The sequence below is a fragment of the Anomalospiza imberbis genome, chromosome 1, assembly GCF_031753505.1.
Source record: "Anomalospiza imberbis isolate Cuckoo-Finch-1a 21T00152 chromosome 1, ASM3175350v1, whole genome shotgun sequence".
In the NCBI taxonomy this organism is placed as follows: domain Eukaryota; kingdom Metazoa; phylum Chordata; class Aves; order Passeriformes; family Viduidae; genus Anomalospiza; species Anomalospiza imberbis.
The window spans coordinates 106,145,594-106,162,837 of NC_089681.1; the positions used below are offsets into that span (position 1 = coordinate 106,145,594).

A 17,244-nucleotide genomic window follows, 5' to 3' on the forward strand; every position below is an offset into this window, starting at 1 on the left:
TCAGTAAGAAAGGAAGGTCAGGAGTAAATGTGTCAGACTTGCAACCCATGACAGCTTCAAATATTTAGGATACCTGCTATGAAAATCAAAGAGAAAATTGGAAATTAAAAAAACTTCTTCATATTAAAATATTGTAACAGTAGGGTCATGTCTGACATTGCATTAAATATAAATGTACCAACAGCCTAAATGAAAATAAATATCTGTAAAACAGTACTGTTGCCATTTGAAAATTATGACTAAAATGTAAACTACAAGATGTGAGGAAATGGAAATCAGTGCTTTAAAAGTCAATTTCGATTTTTCACATTCTTATTGTTCAGATAAAATCTACACTCTTAAACACTAGCCTGTAAATACAGGATATAAAATTAAGGTTTCTTGCCCCAAAGAACTATTAAGAATGGCATCATACATTTTAGTATTATAACATTTTGTAACAGCATGAGTGAAAACTCACCAAGTCAATTAATATCTATTGAATTTCTACATGGAAATAAAGAAATTTTCTAACATTCACTCTAAAACACAAAATTCAGTAATTTACATAGCCTTGAGGACTGGTGGCCTTTGGTACCAAAATATTTCATTAGTTTTCAATCATGACAGTAACTGAATAAGAGTTGGAAAAGGACTATTTGCCCTTAGCTACAACACACTACTTGTTAAAAGGAAGCAGGATGTCATGATTTTGATTTTAATGTGACAGATTAATTGAGATTTACTTGTCATCATACCATCAGAAGTTACTACAATTAAAAGCAAAATCAACGTCTTCCATAAAATTATTTTACTGAGAATACTGACAACTGAAATCTTACCAGTGGCATACTATTTTATATAAAAAAGAAAATTTAGACAGAACCCACAGAGCAGTACTATCAGCATCGATATTAAGAGTAGTAATTGCATGTTACTTCTGCAAGGATGCCAATAACTCTTTCCTGTGAACTATTTTTTAAAAACTGTTGTTTCATAAAGGCATTCCATGTGCTAAAAGCACTTGTTCTCAATGGGGCAGGATTTCATTAGGATTTTTGTGACAATATTTAAATAAGTAAACAGAAAAGAAAGCAATATAATAGTTACACTTTCACCATTTTTGAGGCAATGAGGATTACAGGATCAAGGCTTACAGGATCATTTCTACCTTGCTCTTCTAACACCAGTACGACCTTCTAAATGAAGGAGCTACTCACATTTGCTAAGCATGTCCCATAACTCGGTCATAGGGCTGGGTCACATGACTGTACCCTCATCTACACACAGCCTGCCTCAACACAAGTGGTACCCACTTCTTCCAATGAAACTAACAGGAAATTCCATTTTCTTGCTCCAATCAGCACAGATACACATCCTCAAGATAACAATGGATACCCCTGACAACATGCTATGATTTCCCACAGGAGGGAAGGTGCAGAGACCACACTATGGCTACTGTCACACTGAAAGAGAAACATTCAAAGCAAATTTCAAAATTTCACTAGACTGAAAAAGAAACTGGATAAGGCACAAGTACACACTACTCAATATAATATTTATACCACAGTAGACCAGGATTTTTTGTGATTCAAAAACATTTTACAACTCAGAAGGACAGCTACATGGGAAAAAAAAAAGAATAATTAAAAAAAGACCTTTTCTGCTAGGACGACAAGCTTTTTATTTCATACTTCAGAAGTTCTACTCATGGTCTATATTCTGACTTCTCTGATCAGAATTTCTTTGAGTTAAAAGAACTCTGATTGTTTAATATATATCTCTAAATACATTTCAATAAGTATTCACTGAATGTCTGTTTTAGCAAGCATTTTCAGTTTTTATGCACATTGAATTCTAAAAGAAATCACAGCAACAAAATAATTCACATTCATTCACAATTAACTGAATGGCACAGATCTGAAAAGTGAAATATTTAAGAAAAAAGGGGTAAAAGAGAAGGAATAGTAGTACATAAATCTACACACTGGAAATGATCCAAGCTGAGAAGTCCTCCAGATGTCAGTCTGTAAACAGAGCTTCATAAAATTAATTTTCCCATTAATTGTTGGCAGGAATAACATCTAGAATATGTCATTACATCTGACCCACTCTTTCCCCCTATTCCATGTAGCTAAATTCTTGTCTGGCTTCACAGATCTTTTATCAGTTGTGATAAATCCAAGAAAGCAGTTTTGTCAACAAAACTGCTTGATAGGGTACAACATGCATAAAATTACACTCAAGCTAATTGTGAACTTTGTTCACCAAAGGAAATGAGACTTCTCTTGCTTATTTTCACTACATCTGTTTTTGTAGCACTTTTGGTTCTTAAGCTGGAAAAAGATACCAACACCCAAAGGAAATATAAACATAAAACACATATTGAACAAAAATTAAGTCCTAACAGTTTTCCTACAGATTCCTATCACCATGTTTTTATGTATTTTAATATGGCTTTAAAAGTTGAAAAACAGGAAAACAAAAGTGGTATATATCAGAAAAAAATGAAAAGGCGCTTTGCAATAAAGAGTATTTGAGTTTCCTTTTTCTCTTCCACTCAATCATAATCTAAACTATGCATAAAGTTTCCATTTTCCTCTGAAATTAATTCTTACAAGAGTCCACAGAAAGAAGAAAAAACAGCTTCCTGAGCAGTCTCTGGCAGCAAGATAGTCAAAATGTGAGCAGGAAGCTCTGTAAATAGCAGGTTTTGCGTCCATATGTATACCATTATCCAATGGAGATAATCTAAACAGTAAAATTATTTCATATAGATTTCAAAAAGCTATACCCAAAACCATGCTCACTTGAGTTTTGTGTTCTGTTGACAATTTTAGGAAAGTGTACACCAAAAACACAGTCTAATGCTTTAGAGGTTATTCTCTCTTAAAGAGTTTATGAGTTGATTTTACTGATTTGGCTAAGCTGCATTTATTTGAGTCCTCTAATTTAGGATCTTCCCATCAGAAAGTAGCCTGCCTGTTGAAACAAACACTCTAGGCGGGTTGTGAAGATAAGTAATACTATTGCTGTTTTTTAAATGGAAGATAAAACAACAAAATCTATAGAAGAAAATAATACATATTTGAGTGTATTATGAGATCCATAGAACATTTATTCACATACCAGCCCTGGATTAGAGGCTATCATTTGAATAGACACATTGCAGCAATGAAAACTCATTTCCATTGCAGAGTTTGAGGAGAAAGAGGGAGAAGAATTATGAGAAAGGGAAAAAGCAAGGGAGAGAAATAGGGAGGGAGAAAGAGGGGGTTGGGGGACTAAGAGAGGAAGGCAGGGAGGAAGGGGGATGGAAGGCAGAGAAAAAGGTAGTTTTGTTTGTTTGTTCCTCCTAAATGGGTGTCTGGTAACAAACAGTGTTACAATTCACAATAGCAAACAGTCCAGTTTTACTTCAGATATTCACTTGTGGAACGTAGCCTCACTAAATAATCAGGTATAGATTTCAGAACTTATCACTTAAGTCTAACAGTGGCTACAATCCTGCAGTCACACAATTCCATTGTTTTCTGTGTGCTTTGACACAACCAAATTCAACAAAATTAGGGAAAATATTTCTGTATTACATTCCAGTAGAACAATAAATTAGGGAAAAAAAGTAATACCAACAGAATACGTAGTCCAAGGTCATAGAAAATCACCGAAACATATTTTCAATGGAAGCACACAGAGACATGCTAAAGTGTTGTTCTGATTTATTCATGTTCTACTGAAATGCTTCTTAACAAAACCTCCAGTTTTTAAATTCCATAGTTTTTTTCCTATGAGTTGTCACTATTTGCACAGAGAGCTATGCAAAAATAATTCACACCAATTGTGTGGCTTCTGTTTGAGCTTGTAGCCCATTCAAATATTTTGAACATGCCTCAGTTCATAAAACCTTGACTTAGAAAGTTCAGGGTACTTTGGCAGAAGCTCTTTATGGGAGCAACTGTGGTGTTGAAACTGTCAAATAGTCTTGGCCATTCTTCCAGGATGAGGTTCAGTGCATGTGGTATGCAAGTCATAGGAATGGCATTGGGAAACACATTGCTAAGAGCAGATCCAACAGCTGTTTTCATTAAAGACACATTATTGGACATTCGGCCAAGAACACAAGATCAACATTCAGTAGTACCCTTACTAACTCAGAACTGAGAATGCAGGAACAGTGAACTGTATAAATGCCACCAAATATCTACCAAAGGCACTTGTTACACACTGAGAACAAAGGACGAACGATGACTTTGGCTTCAGCCACAAAAGTGCATTGTTCCATCCACCCACCTATTCACCTGATGAACATAGACTGGCTGAAAAACATGCTCTGTGTTCTGATATGTCTTGGGAGAAGCAGTTTACTGAATTTTGTAGTGCTTGGAGGATTTCCATCTGCTTTTACATAACAGAAAAGAAAAACCAGCTTACAAAGGAATTTTTCAAGGGGATTATCAACTCTTGACAAACAACACAACCATAAAAATCACAATTTTTTCAGAGCACACTGCCTCACAAAACACCTGGTGGCTTTTGTTGACTGGGTCTCATATCCTCTTCCCCATATTCAGTGTATCACTAAGTATAGCTTTTGATTATCATAACTGTCCTAGGTTACAAGATGTGACTAGGGGTGTGCATTCTATTGCCATCTGTTAGAGGAGGAGCAGTTATCTTCTGTTAATTGGGCAGTTTTCTTTATCTCTTCTACAACCAATCCTCCCTCTGGAGAGACATCTGCTGTTAATGAGCCATTGAGTCTCACTGCATGACTGATAAAATTACACCATCCCACTGTGAGAAGCTTTGCCCAGAGGGAGGAGCCAAGCATTCCTACCTGGATATAATCTGAGATTTTGGGACATCAGGGCAGCCTTCTCCACTGGATTCCCAGAGGAGCAGCTGTCTTATCCACGGGATTCCCAGAGGAAGACCAGGCCCATCGACACCACCACTGGACCTTCAGAGGAAAACTCCACCCTTCTACAGGATCACTGCTTCAACAGAACCACATCTGTCACTGCAGGAGGACTGCAGCCACCATTTCAATTGGACTGCTACCAACACTCTGACCCACAAGGTGTCAGGTGATATTCTGACCCTGTCAGTGGGTTTTTTTGTACTATTACACTCGTATTTTAATTTTCCTAGTAAAGAACTGTTATTCCTATTCCCATATCTTTGCCTGAGAGCCTTTTAATTTCAAAATTATCATCATTCGGAGGGAGGGGGTTTACATTTTCCATTTCAAGGGAGGCTTCTGCCTTCCCTAGCAGACACCTGTCTTTTCAAACCAAGACAATAACTAAAATGGTTTTCTTTCCAAATGCTTAAATACAGCAGTAGCAAAAGTTACAGAATATACTGTCAACAATCTATTCTCAGGACAACATTCTCCATTCAGTCACAAACTATGTTCATGCTATCTTTTTGGGGAGCTAGAAGAACATGCAAGGCTTTTGTTTTGGTTTACACAGATAAACTCATTTTACACACATAAATATATATATATATGTATTTGGATATATGCACATAGAAATATATAAAAAACTTTATACAAAATATTTTTTTAGTAAGAATTTTTTTTAATTCGTAGAGCCTGCATTGCATTGTTTTGGTAATACACAGTTGTAAGGAGGCTACTAGACCTTTAGACTTTTATACTAACTTACATCAAAAACTTAAATAGATAATGCTCCCTTTGATAAACACTTTCCTTATTATTTTTCTAAAAGCATATTTAAGTGATTTTCCAATGTCACTTCTGGTTTCTAACTGCCAATACAATAGAGAGTGTTTCAAAGACAGTGTTTGGAGCAGCTGGGATCTCTGGATCATCCTTGTCAAAAAATCTTTCACAGCACTGCCTTCATTCAGTCCCTAACCTTTCCTCAGCATACAGTGAAAGTAAACAGACTAAAACTGACTTTTAGAGCCTTGATAACAAACCCTACTGGTATCCAACATTCTAAAACTTTAAAGAAATATTTTGCTCCTATTCACTTTTAATACACTTGTATTTCCTGGATCACATATATGAAACTTTCTTCCAGTTGAAGACTCAATTATGAAGACACATATAGAGACACAAATTTTGGACCTACTTGTGAAGGAAGAGCAAGTCCTCATTCCCTGCACTCAGAAGCTGAAGAGACTGTAAATGTCTGTGGCCTGGTTTGCAGTGCTGTAACCCATGAGTTACAAAAGCATTCCATCACACAACCATAGTGCAAAGACTGTCCAAGTGAGCAGTCTTTGACTGATTCAGGGGAACAAATAACTATTTATCTTCAGGGAGTTTATAGTATATTGGCCTAAACAAAACACTTAACAACAGGAGGAAGCTAAAAAATGTAGGTTATTGAACCTACATTTAGGTTAGCTGTGAACAAGAAATAAAAGACAATGCAATTTGCTGCATAAGGCCTTGTTATGCTGGGGATTTTGGATGTCTGAGACAGCCTTGATAGAACAGTAGTAAGACAGAAACAGTAGTAAGACAAAAAGGACCTATGTCTAATCCAGATATTAAACTGAGTGAAATCAAATAAAAAGCATTTGGGATGTATGCTAATGCATGATTCTGGGCTAGAGAATACAGGAAAAAAACATACTGACATCAGATACATACTAAGACATACAAGACATACTAAGATCAGATATGCTGTGGATAACAGAAGACAGTGGACTAGCAACTGGGATTAAAATGTAGATACTGAAGAATGCACGTTGCTCAGAAAAACAAAATTAAATTGGTAGAGTAATACTTCCTAGCACTATTGTGATGGACTACTGAAAGTATACAGAACTGACCACTTTGAAAAACTACTATAAAGTAGTTTAGTACACAAAATATCAATTTTTAGCAACAAAACACAAATACCTTATTTCAATAGCGATTGCAATTGCATTAATATTATGAGAGTGAGAAATGATGGTATTATGAAAATGAAAGAAGATACAAAACCCACAGAAACATTCACAGGCTGACAGAAGGAAAAGGTCCCAGAGTGATGACTAGTAAAATTTTGAAATCCACTGGAAAATGTTTAATGTAAGGAACAAGAAAGGTGTAACACTATTGAACAAGACGCTGGTAAGACATCTGGAACACTGAGTTCAATTCCTGTTACCATGTTCATGACAGGTTAAATAAATCTGGAAAACTTCAGCTGAAGATTACTAATATCATATAGGATGACATACCTTATTGACACCTGAACAGATGACCAGTCTTGCTGAGCTAAAACCACTAAAAATGGAACAGACTGATCTTTATCGAAAATGCAATTAGGCCAGAAACCCTTAGTGTGTAGAACAAGAAGGAATTGCTCACAAACTCATTTTTACTAGAAATTAGGTTTCTGACTACCAAGAGAGCAAGGGCTTTGAATCATCCCTGAACATAAACCATGGAGGTAAATATTTCTGTTTATGAATGAGATTAAATTACCTTATTCTAACACAAAGACGGAGTTTCTGAACAAGGGGTTTCTTTTCTTCCATCCCTTCCATCCTCTCCAAATAGAAAATATAGGGAATAGAGGTCAAAAAATATACAGATTTATCTATTAGCATTCTGAAATTATCCAATTATCTGTTATCTAATTATGATTAATTATCCAATTCCTAAAACATAAATAAATTAGTATTCTCTATTTATCTATTAATTTATCTATCTAAGGATGAAAAACATGGATAAAAGCATCCTCCCTTAATATTATTTAAGTAAACCAACATCTACCTGGTGGATATATAAGACAAACTGCACCTAGATCCTTTGGGCACTAAGAGTTTAGGAAATCAAAGCATTCATAAGGAAAAAAGAGAATTCTCTTTTTTAATAACACTAAAGTTCCCTTCCACAACTGAAAAACAACCTTTGTTGAAAATTCTTTCTTCTTTGTAAATTATATCAAAGATAGCATTGTTTTCATGCATTGGAAATTTCTACTTTCTCAGTTGTACCTAAATATTAGATTTGTTCATAGTATGTAGAACATGTAAATAATGTTGTATTTGTTTAGTCATTAAAAATGTTGTTTTAACATAATTGTCAGCTATTACTTTTATTGATTGCACTGGGAATTAAGAATCATTCCAATTATACTAACCTATCTTTGCTCCAACACTATAAAAAGAAACATACATTACTTATATTTACTTTATTTTCACTAGCATTTAATACTACATTCACTATATACTCCACTGACCAAATAAATCCAAGTATTATCTTGTGTTAGCTCAACCTTCTACAGCATTAAAATCTCTGGAATTAACTTTAAGAGGAATCAAGAAAAGACAACTTTGGCTCTACTAAGTATCATAATACCATTCAATTAGTTTAGTTTATTTTGAGGAAATGAGCACAAGACTGTACATAATAATTTAAAATTACATCTTATCCTATAGACAGAACTTTTCCCTTTGTTTATAGAACTTCCTATTCCAAAAGTTTTACTTTACAAATGGCATAGAATTTATTCTTTCACTAGTACCACACCTATACCTGTGTAAATCATGCAATTTTACTAAAGTCATTACCATTCAAATGTTATGAAAACGATACAACTGAGGGATAAACAATTTTGCATATATAAAGGTTTTGTGTCATATCTCCTGCAAGCATTTTTAAAAGTAGCCCAGAGATTCATGCACTTCACATGATAAACTTTAAATAGAATCGACTTTACATAATTGCGAAGTATCTTTTGATCAAACACAAGGTATCCGAAGATCTGAAAAACCATGCTTCCAAAAATCTCTAATAACTGGGGAGAATCCTGGCATTGAACTTTTCAGAGAGGGAGAAGAGATTCAGTTTGACTTAGGTCATAAAATGAACTACATGCACTAGAAGACAATGAATAGTTAGGGAGAACTTTGTTCAAATTCAGATGCTGTGGTTTTTTTGGTTTTTTTTTGCAAAAAGCAAGGTCTGCTTTTACAATAAAAATGCTATGTCTGAAATAAAACAGCTTTTTATATGAGAAAGCACAGGATTAACTGTTCTGTTTCATTTTATTTAAAAGCTGACATTGCTGCTACTGTCTAAGATAATAAATAAAGTGACAGAGCAAGTCATGCTCTTAGTCTGCTACTTTTATGCCTTATGCTTATTTAATTCTCTGAGTTTTAAGGATCATCTTATAGCTTGACCAGAACAAGGGCCTACTCATTTTTAAACATACTATATTTCTAAATGAGATTGGATACCTTGAAATCTGCTTAAGTACAAAGTGAAAATTGTATGAAAAGAGGAGCCCCTACTCCCCTTCCCCTCCAAATCACATTTTTCTTTCTTTGTACAGCAGTACATACTAAACTAAAACATACATTTTGTATTGCTTATTAAAAAAAAAAAATTTAGAAATGTCTACTTCATCTTCAAGGAAAGTATACAGAGCAAGATAAAGACTAAATTATGAAATATACTATTCCAAAATACAGCTAAATATACTGGCCAGATAACACAAAACTGGAGAGATCTTATGGCTTGCTTTGCCCAATCACACCAATCAAGAAAAAAAGAGAGGAAACAAGTTTAGAGGTCCTGCCAGGAACCTGCTCCAGGCCAGAACCTCCATGGGGTCCCAACCTCCTTTAGGCACATCCACCTCCATGGGCTGCAAGTGGATAATCTGCTCCACCATCTACTTTCATTGGCTGCAGTGGGACAGCCTGCCTCACCAGAGTGTTCACCGCAGGCTCCTGTGCCTGGAGTACCTACACCACCTCCCTTCTCCACTGACCTTGGCATCTGCAGAGCTGTTCTTCTCATGCCTCTCTGCAGTTTAACAGACTTTTTTCCCCTCTTCTTAAATACACAATCCCAGAGGTGCTGCCACCATTCCTGATGGGTCTTGACCAGCAATGGGTCAGCCCTGGAGCCGGCTGGCATTGGCTCTGTTGGACATGGGGAAAGCTTCTGGCAGCCTCTCAGAGAAGCCATCCCTGCAGTACCCTGCTACCAAAACCCAACCAAGCAATACTGAATACACCCTCTTACAGAACTAGACCTAAAGAGCATACTAGTATCCCTTTTTCTAGGCTATCAACGCTACTTGGTCCGGAAAGTCAAATATTATTTGAAAGTGGTTTTTATTGTTTAAAGCCATTCTCAAAGCTAGGATTTTGCAAATGTTTATATGCTTTAAATTATTTGGTGGACTTTATGAAGCTACTGATTAAATTAACACCATGCCTGCTGCTCCTCCTATACTTCAGCAATGCAACTTTTCCTTTACTAGGTCTTTTTATAGTCCACCTATTCTTCCTTTAAACTATCTTGCCACTGCACTGACTTACTAGCCATACTTTCTCTACTTGTACATTACTTAAAAGAAACTAACTAGGCCAAATACCTGTGTCTGAGTGGCAAACCAAAGACCATCTAAAAATACGAGATCCAAAGATCATCACTGTAGCTTGTTGACTTCACACCTGTAACATGTGATATCAACTTCTTTTGACAGTTCGTTAACAGCATGAGCAATCTCTTAGTGCCCACAACTATGGGATATCTGAAGTTATTCTAAATATTTTAGAGTCAAATTTACTACGAACACTATTATCAAATATTGTCCTGTTCCTGTCATTAGACAGAAGAAGTATTCAATATGAAAATACAATTACATCATTTTGACTGACCGGTTGGGGTTTTTTGGACTTGATATCAACTTTTACTCCAACAGCACCACAATTCCTCCAAACCTTAATAAGATCTGAATTCCTTCATTAAAAACAGTAACTTGATGGGGGACAATTTCAATACAACACTCATCAAAAACCCCACAAACCACAACCAAAAAAAAGATCCAACTATGTAAACATCATGCTTCTTAATTTCCTTCCATTGAAAATCTGTGTTCAAATAAAGAATTTGTTGTATAGCTAAGCTTACTGTGGCATTATGATTCTCTTCAAGTAATCTTCTCTCAGGATTACTGAAGCATGCTAGGTTGTCTCAGCTCGTCTCCATAAAATAAGCTTAATGACCTCAAACACAGAATAAATAAAGGCCAAGGATACATTTCATTAGTAAAAAAAGTGTTCTCCATCCCTCTGCTTTATTTTGGTCATGTCTACAACACCAAGTGAAGCAGAGCAATGGTAGCCTTTCTTGAGAGCATAAGACTTCACAGTGAAGATTCCATGTCCCCTCTGAACATTGTTAAAACACTTCTTAACTCTGTTCTTTTCTGGAACTATAAGTTTTGAACGTGATTTCATATCCAACAAACAGTTCCCTACAGGCCAATGTACTTCATTCAAAATTTAGGAAATCAGGCAAGTATCTAGAATGCAACACAACTCTCAACATTATGAGTATATGACAATAGAGGTTTTCAAAGTCTTGAGAAAGATTATCCTAATTAATTTTAACAGATGAACTCAGGATTAACTTCAAATAAAAGATTATTGTTATTAAGCACTACATCATTTACATTAAAACACTAGCTATACTTTGTTCATATACAGAAAAAAAGATTTGTTAGAAATGCTAAAAAATAAACTTCATTGGCTAAATATAGATTTTCCCTTTCCAAATGACCCAGAACTAAAAGAGAAATTGGAAAAGACATTGTCTAGATAATGATTTACCTAAATAGAGTTACTGAAATCCAGCTCCAGTTTCCGTTATATAGCCAAACAGCCTGCAGGTATAATATCTTCAGCTGGCACCAGGCTTAATGCTTTTTTATTGATCTGCCCATGGCTTAAGTGCACACATAAGATACAGATTGTTAAACAATTCTTGTTATCTATCACTGATTATGGAAATATAATACATCTTGCAGCAGCATCTGCACTTTCTCTAACATGAAATGCTACTTAAAGCAAACTGTCCATTTTATCCTGTGAACTCTCTAACACTTGTGAGGGTTTTTGGGTAACACCTAAATGGCTGAATTTGTTAAGTACCAATTACACAAAAAGCCCCCTCTGTTACAGTCCATGTTAAAAGTGATAAAGTATAGTTAGATACTTTGTATTTGATTTGCAACAAATGCAACATATAATTAAAACTGAATGTAATAAGTACTTTCAGATTCTTTCTATTTCTTCTCTTCCCTAATTGATCCTTACCTTCTTCTCCTTTGAAGATTTCAAAAAAATTGTGGGATTTGCTCAAGTCAGTCTTTGCAAAGGGTTTGGGACAGCTATAAATACAGCATGACGAGTGTTTCCTATTTGGTGCTCAGTAGGAATTAATAGAAATAAATAAATTCAATTTTCATATTTTCTTTATACTTTCGTCTCTGTACTTGTCACAAAGACAAGAGTATAGCACTGCCATCATAGCATCAAAGTTACAAATTAAAATGTGGCTTCTGCAGTCCTCTAGGTTTTTTTCCTCTCAGAATGGAGTTCTGTAGTTGTGTTTTCCTTTCTACTAACATCAAATTTGCAAAAAAGCTAAAACAAACATTCTGTACCTTCCTTTTGTCCAAACACCAAAAAAATACCCAGCTGATGTGAATTCAGACTCTGAAGGTACTTTTAAAAGAAGTCTACTTCAGGGTTCACTCTCATGCATTCTGCTAAGTCAGGTTACCAAACACTGCATGAATGTTAGAACAGTTAACAGAGAACTGTTAAGTAAACAGGAGAAATCCTGACTAAATTAAGTCAATGGCAAAACTCCCAGTGACTTCAATGGGGCCAGGATTTCATCCTTATCTTGTTGATCAAAGCAATTATTTCACTATTCAGAAGGATCAGACTGCTGCACCTGCCAAGAATTTCTTAAAGCAGCCTACCATGGTGAGTCTCAATCATATTTATTCCTTTTTCATTCTACTAAGGTAAATTCTTCAACTGACAAAAATATAACATCACAAACAGCATCCACAACAAAGAACTTTTCCTTCTTCTTAGCAAATGTGCCAGACATAATAAAGCTCTCCTTAGCATAACCTTACCACAGGTCTGTAAATGAATGATCATCACTCCCTCAACACCTACTCCCAACCACTGATGGTCATGCCTGCTAAAGTGGTATACCTGCATTAAATAAGAATGATTTGACCCAACAAATGAAGTGCTTTCTTGATTTGGCAAAAAAAACTTCCTACTTTACAGTGAATCACAAAGTACACACTGGAAGGAATATCTTCTACATACCATGGACCCAAATTCAGAGTAGATTAACTGTGAGTAGTATAACTGAACACTTCTTCTATTTCTTCACAAGGTTTACAATATACACTATAACTATACTAATCAAAATGATGTCATGTACATGCAATTCAATAGCCAGAGAGAATCAACTTATCTACATGAGAATCAATTTCACACTAACCTAGAAGAAAACTGGTTTCAATGTACTGCAAAATTACCAAAACCAAGGCTCTTTTTGACAGACACCAGTATTTTTATTTGAAAATATTTGAGAAATCTGTTGTAAAATTGTACAACAAGCATCTTTCCCTTGATAACTAATTAAATGATGTATCCAAGAACAACTGCTTCATTTTTTCTCCTCAGACGGGGATATAATTGCAAAGTATTAATTCTGCCAATACAGTCCCTTTGTAGGGAAACATGGCAGTTGTTTACTGCCAAAGGCATCATAAGAACTTGTTACTTTCAGAAGGACTTTTAATCACAGGAGCATAAGAAAATCCTGTCTGTAAAACGTTATATGACCCTTTCTAGATTTTAACATCTTTAACTACTTCATCATATCTGGCTGGAGTCTATTTTTCATTACTCCATAGAATCTCCTCCATCTCAACTCGACAACTTTCTGGTGAAATGTAACCAGATCCAGGATATCGAACATAATTTATTGCGCTAACTTTAATCTCCTGTGTAACTCCTGTCCCATTGTTCCATGCTTTATTAACGACCTGATTCAAATGAGAATGTCAGTTCATAACTTCATTTAAGCATCTCTGAACAGCAACCTAATACCCCTAATGACTACTCTGGTTACAAGAAATCTGCTCCATTTTAGAGAAAATAAAACCAACTAATTCATATCTATTTAAATACATTTTAAGATTGGAAGTTCTGATCGTTCAACAAGATTTTACCCTAATTTTCCTCCACAAATCCCTATATGTAATTCAAGCATCCATTCATTTACAAGTTGGTTTCAAGAATGTCATCAGCAATTACTTTTACTTTAAAAACCCTCAGTTTTGACTGAAAAGTTTATTTGAAAAAAGTGCTAGAAGAAACATATGCCTATCAATACTCTGATAGAGTATTAAGATAATTACAAAAGATTTCTCAGTGCAGCCGTAAAATTTAATATAGTTCAGCACCACATAACTTACATTAAAAAGTTTGTTCATAATATTTATTACCTCTAGCTGCACTATTTCTGTTCACCCATCCATTTGAATTGAGGCATCCTTCATCATCCATATATATCAGACCTACTCTTTGATCTCTAATGGTAAATTTAAAGGCTGAGTAAATGTTCTTTGAAACACAGTGTGGCACAGCTGTTTATTGTTACATAGAAGACAGTAAGTCATTAAAATTGAGACTCAATTAAAACAGTGGAACATCCCCCTAATCATTTCCCAACTTTGAAGTAATACCCTTTTTGGTGATATCTCTAATTTACAGTTAACTAGTTTTCTTAAAGTGGAATAAGTCAAGCTTTGGTTAGGGTCAGAATTAATAAAGTATATATATCATCAAAAGACAGAGAGCTCCTGGCAAAGCACCCTGCTGTGGTATTTGGACTTAGAATATGCAGCAAACACCCACCAGATATGCAGCCTACCATGATAATCACATCAAACTCATCAAGCCTGCAGTTTTTACCAGTTTGCTGAAGGCTTTTAAATCCTAAATAAAATACTTCAGCATTATGTAGCTAAATACACATTACTTTTGTATTAGTTCTTTAGCAATAATCTAATTAGCAGAGGGTGAGCTAAGTCTTTGCCTCAAAGTGTAACTGAATGTAAACAAAACCTTAAGGATTCAAGTTTATGAACTCTTTCCTTTTGCATCCTTGTTATCATCAGTCTTTGTGTTTCAGCCAGGACACAATTCGGGAAAACAGAATAATTTTTTAAAAAATTTTAAATCTGGCAGAGTCATGATGCATCATACATGTTTGATTTGATGACATTTTCCAGCTCAGATACCAGATCAAAGTTTTAGGGATGGGCAAGTCTGAATAAACACAGGAGCAAGGGAAACATGAATTTATAGACCTTCACTTACCATGTGAACATTAGCTGAACCGCTGATACCAGGCTCATGAGCAGACTTAACAGCTGACTGCTCACAAAAAGCAAACAGTCCTAAACATGTTCTCATTCTTTAAAAATCCAGAAAAATAAAAATAAAAAAAAACCTGCGAGTTTAATACTGATGATATACAGCTTTGTAACAATGCCAGGCATTTAGATTCTGGAAGATGCTGTACTTTTTCTCCCTAAGAAAAATCCATCAAGACCATGGGGGTGCAATTCACAACAGAGCTACTGAGAAACATTGACTCCCATTCACAACCCAAGATGCTGCCTTAAAATGGCACTATTTTAATCCTTAGGCTGATATGCAAGGGTATGAGTGATGCTTGCCGAGGCACTGGCTGTGTCTCACGCTCTCTGAAACCCAGCATGTCCAATTACATCTACCTCCAAGTCTGGGATCCAACCACCCAGAGGCACTGAAAACCTCTCTACATCACCAGATGGAGCTGGCTGGGTAATATGTTCACTGAAGTTCAAGAGCTCTCTCTCAAATTAGTGTAGTTAACCTCAGGGAACAATTCTTTAACTGCAGTGTAGTTTTCCACTGCAGAAACGAAAAAGAAAAAAAGTAAAAAAAAAAAAAAAAAAAAAAAAAAAAAAAAAAAAAAAAAGGAAAAAACACCAAAACGAGGAGAAATCATTTATTAGTACAGACATCCCTGGCTCTCTGAAACTCACAACCCAAGAAAATTTTTGCTGAAGTTATATTTAAACTGCAGTTTAAAGCTTTGTTATCATACAGTTATGCATTTTAAAAACAATCTTCTAGTACAGAGTTTGTCATGCTTAGACTAAGACCCAAGGCAATTTCAGCTTCAAATGTTAAAGCCACCCTTTTACCTAAAGTTAAAAGACCTTTAAAACTTTTTTTTTTTGGTTTCAAAAAAGCACTGGGAACTTTCCTGTATGCAACTCAAAACCAGCTGTACTTTGCAAGTAAAAACTTTCCAAGTGCCTGGCTCTCTGCAGATTTTTGGCAATTCTGTTTGAAAAATTGAAAAGTGGGGGCCTGAGCCAAAGCTTACTGAAGTCTGTGGAAAAACTCCCACAGATTTCATCAGGATTTGGATTAGGCTCTGAAAAAGTCTGAAGTAATTGAAAAATCAGTTCTGCATGTATAAAATATGAAATTTTCACTAGGTTTAGATTTATTGGACTCCTTTATGGTAATGTGGAAGAGCAAATACACTGTAAATGGTGTTAGTGATGTACATACAGTTTTACACTGTTAATTCACCACAGAGTTCCGTACACTCGTACATGTTACTTACACTGCCTACATAACAGAAATCATGAAATCAATCCCACGTATAAAAACACCTTCATTTTAAAGTGACCTGAATATTAAGGAAAAAATAGCATTAATACCTTTATTGTTCAAGTGGGTTTTGAATTTTTTTTAACTGAAGACCAAACATTCACTTAATTTTTTTTAACTGAAGACAAAGCAGACTTTCAAAAGCTGTAAGACCAATTCAGTGATAACATGTATAAAAAAATAATTATGCAAACAACTACCTCATTCTGGTCACATTTGCTTAGGGCAGTTTATAATGTAACACTAGCAATTTCAGCTAAGGTGCACCTAATTTATGGCAACATAAGAGAATCAGGTTTACTCAACCTAAATGTGCCAAAAAACCAAGAATAGCAAATGCAAAATAAATGGATTGTGGTACCTGAAATAATGGTCACAGCATCTCCTGATGTGTAAGCAGCTGCATCTCTGCAGACTGAAGGATGCTACTCCCAGTAAGAAGAAACTGAATAAGTCAATATACTCGACATATCCTGCTTCATTCATCTCTATCATCTCTCTGCTTATAACTATTTGTGGATGGAAAATTTGCCATGATTGTACTTAAGAAAAGTAGACAACCCCTTTAATTTTTGGTGGTCTTGTCCAGATAGGGATTGCAAAGGAAAAGTAATATCATGCAAACTGCAGAGCTAATTATGGTCTTCAAATGGCTGCAGCTCAGGTACAAATACCAGTGCACTTCATCATATAGGCTATTCTTCAAATATTACAGGA

General features: G+C 35.3%; 1 protein-coding gene across 8 annotated transcripts in view; it reads right to left on the reverse strand.

Annotated features, from left to right (window-relative positions):
• BBS9 (Bardet-Biedl syndrome 9) overlaps window positions 1–17,244 on the reverse strand; it is a 282,162-nt gene that overhangs the window by 111,859 nt on the left and 153,059 nt on the right. The window lies entirely within an intron of this gene.